We start from the raw sequence: 3916 nt of genomic DNA on the forward strand, positions 1-3916 counted from the left end.
CCTGTAGGTTATGGGAACTTTGACATATACTGACTAACTGCCTTTAAAAGGCTGGGTCACATTATCTGTCAGGTACAGGATTTTTGGTTCTCACTCCACCTTGCCAACTCACTCCATCACACCAACTCACCCTAGTAGCACACCTGCCCAAGATATTTACCCTGCTATCCTTTTTACTGTTCTAAAGTGGGTGGGCGGCCCTGGGCCTTAGAGTAAGGGCCTTAGAGTAAGGGTCAATAAAGGGTAGAGCCTGCTCCAGGGGGTAGCTTAAAATCCTTCAGTGGCCCTCGGGCCTGCCTTTACTTGTTTTTGGTAAAACATTCTTCTAGGTTAATATAACCCTGGTATGTCCACTTGCTGTGCAGAAGTAACTCATGGTTGATGTGAAGCTGAACACTGTGACATTGATGTGTCAAATGCGAGAATGGTTATGTGTGGTGGACAGTGTTTTGTGGAGTTCCCCAATTAAAACAAACTTGGAAGAAGGAGTGGCATCCACTTCCGTAATAGCTTGCCTCTGGAATAACTTGCCTCTGGAAACCCTATGAACCTGGAGAAAGGATGAAAGTTATACCAGTGCCCAGGCCTTTCGTTCATAGGATCACTATGAGTTGCCTCCAACTCGACAGCACTTAACAACAACAACAACAACATCCTTGATAGTTACATCTGAAAAGCATAGAAACACAGTAAATTACCTCAAGATAAAGATCTCCAAACATAGACACATCAGAAATTACTAGACACAATGTTCCAGAAGCAGCAGACAGTATTAAGCTTCATGAAAAATATTAAAACAAACTCTCTCCTAAAAAAGATCAGATCACAGAGCCCAAAAATATCTAGTGGCAGGAAAGCTGAAGAAATACTCCTATATGGAATTCCAAGAATTGGTGCTCAAGAAATTAAAAATGATGAAAGAAAGAGTTGAAGACACAAGCAAACAGGTAGAACAATTTAAAAAAAAATCATAACAAGACAAATGAGATACAACCAACAGTGTACAAGATACAGAAAAATAGGAAAATACAGTCTAAAATAACAAGACTGACACTACAGAAGCTATCAACATGTGGGAGGGACACAAGAATAGAATGGAAGAAATAGAACACAGAGTCAATATGAAAGAAGACAAGACCCTCTACAATAATCTCCTAGAAGAAAAAGCTTAGATGATGGAAGGAAAATGTTTTAAAAAAGAACAAAAGAGTCATGTGGGATGACATCTAGTGAAATAATTTGTGTTACTAGGATTTCAGAACAGGTAGAAGGAAAAAAATAAATATTGAGAAAATTGTGGAAGAGACACGAGAAGAAAGCTTCCCAGGTATCATGGAAAATGAGGAAATATACACTTAAAAAGCCCAGTGAATCCAAACAGTATGTTTCCTAAAAGAAACACATTAAGAAATTGTAGTTAAAGTCCCCAAAATTAAAGACTGCTTTTCCACACTATCCACACAAGGGTTCATATGGCATTTGTTGTGGTTCCCATTGTAACTTAAAGGGGAAAGTTCCACAATGTCCAGAGCCCTTGATGTCCTGCAGATGAAGGAGGAGGATGTCCTCAAATTCCTTACAGCAGGAACGCATTTGGGCAGCACTAATCTTGACTTCCAAATGGAACAGTACATCTACAAAAGGAAAAGTGATGGCATCTACATCATAAAACTGAAGAGGACCTGAGAGAAGCTTTGCTTGCCTGCTTGCGCCATTGAAAATCCAGATGATGTCAGTGTCATGTCTTCCAGAAATACTGGCCAGAGAGCTGTTCTGAAGCTTGCTGCTACTACTGGGGCCACTCCTATTGCTGGGTGCTTCACTCCTGAAACCTTCACTAACCAAATCCAGGCACCCTTCCGGGAGCCTTGTCTTCTTCTGGTTGTTACTGATCCCAGGGCTGACCACCATCCTCTGACAGAAGCCTCTTATGTTAACTTGCCCACCATTGTCCTGTGTAACTCAGATTCTCCCTGCGCTATGTAGACATTGCTATCCCATGCAACAAGGGAGCTCACACTATGGGTCTGATGTGGTGGATACTGGCCCAGGAAGTCCTGCGCATGCGTGGCACAATCTCCCGGGAGCTCACATTGGAGGTCATGCCTGATCTGTACTTCTACAGAGATCCAGAAGAGATTGAGAAAAAAGAGCAGGCTGTTGCTGAAAAGGCTGTGACTAAGGTGGAATTTCAGGGAGAATGGGCAGCCCCTGCTCCTGAATTCACTGCTGCTCAGTATGAAGTTGCAGACTGGTCCAAAGGCACCCAAGTGCCCTCTGTGCCTGTTCAGCGTGCTCAGCCTGCAACTGAAGACTGGTCTGCAGCCCCCACTGCTCACGCCACTCAGTGAGCCGGAACAATCACTGAATGGTCTTAAACTGCCTTTTAAAGAGTGGGGAAAAGGTTGATGGAAAATAAACAATATGTTTTATTTAAAAAAAAAAGAAATAGAAAAGACTAAGGTAAAATTATTCTAAAAGTAACTTGAGAAAACAGCCACCTAAAGACTCAACAAAAAAACCCTAATAGACCTAGAAGATCAAAATAGCAGAAGCAGAATAAAGATCAACATACAAAAAACAGTTCTATTTCTCTGCAACAACAAAGCAAGCACTGAAAAGGAAAGAGGGAAACAATATCATTTATAATGGCCAAAGATAAAATACTTAAGAATAAACCCAACTAGAGACACAAAAGACCTAAGTAAAGAAGATTATAAAATACTTTATAAAAAAGGATTGGAGACCTAGTTAAATAGAAAAATATCCCATGTTCATGGATAGGAAGACTCAACATTGTGAAAATTATAATCTACAAATTCAGTGCAACCCCAAAACAGAAACCAATGCCATTCTTCAAGGGTATATAGAAGATAATTTGTTATTTGGAAAATAAAAAGACCATGAATAAGGAAAGCTTTCTAAAAAATAAAAACAAAGTAGAAAACATCATACTACCTTGATCTCAAAACCTACAACACAGCCACAATAACCAAGAGTATGGCATTGGTACAACACACGGACCAATAGAATAGAATCAAGAACCCAGAAATCAACTCATCTGTCAATTCACTAAATGGAGACATGACAACCTCATTAACAAATAGTGTTTGCAAAACTGGATATCTATCCACAGAAGATGTAAACAAGCTCTACTTCTGACATCACACATAAAAAACAACTCAACGTGGATCAGGGACCTCGGGGTAAAACAGAAAACCATAAAGATTATCAGAAAGGAAACAGACACATGTTTAGAAGCCCTAGTCAACAGCATGAACAGACTTTCAAACATAGTCATAAATGCACAACCAGGAGAAAATTGACAAATAAGATCTTCTAAGAAGTAAATTCTTATGTGCATAAAAGAAATACTTTTTCAATAAAGTGAAATTAAAATTCACAGACTGGTAAAAATATTTGGCAATGACACTTCTGACAAGGAACTTGTAACTAACATTTATAGAATACTAGCATAGAGAAGCCAAAGCAGAGGGAAGAATTCAAGATGCTAAAGAGTTGAATAGAAGATTTCAAAAGGCAGCACAGGACGACAAAGTAAAATATTACAATGAAATGTGTAAGGAGTTGGCGTCAGAAAATCAAAAGGGCCGAACTCGCTCAGCATTTCTTAAGCTCAAGGAACTGAAGAACAAATTCAAACTTCGAGTTGCTATAATCAAGGATGCTTTAGGCAGAATATTAAATGATCCAGGAAGTATTAAAAGAAGATGGAAAGAATATACTGAGTCACTCTATTGAAAATAATTGGCAGACACAAAAGAATTTAATGAAACAACATATAAGCAAGAGCCTATGGTGATGAAGGAAGAAGCTCAAGCTGCTTTGAAGGAAATAGCAAAAAATAAGGCCCCAGGAATAGATGGTATACCTATTGACATATTTCAGCTAACAG

At 39.1% G+C, this 3916-nt stretch overlaps 1 pseudogene; it reads left to right on the plus strand.

Annotated features, from left to right (window-relative positions):
* Positions 1–1521: 1521 nt before the first annotated feature.
* LOC102860074 lies at positions 1522–2378 on the plus strand (annotated as a pseudogene).
* Positions 2379–3916: the final 1538 nt, after the last annotated feature.

Source organism: Elephantulus edwardii, unplaced genomic scaffold (genome assembly GCF_000299155.1).
Source record: "Elephantulus edwardii isolate Elephantulus edwardi_28Jun2011 unplaced genomic scaffold, EleEdw1.0 scaffold00049, whole genome shotgun sequence".
NCBI classification, from domain to species: Eukaryota; Metazoa; Chordata; class Mammalia; order Macroscelidea; family Macroscelididae; genus Elephantulus; species Elephantulus edwardii.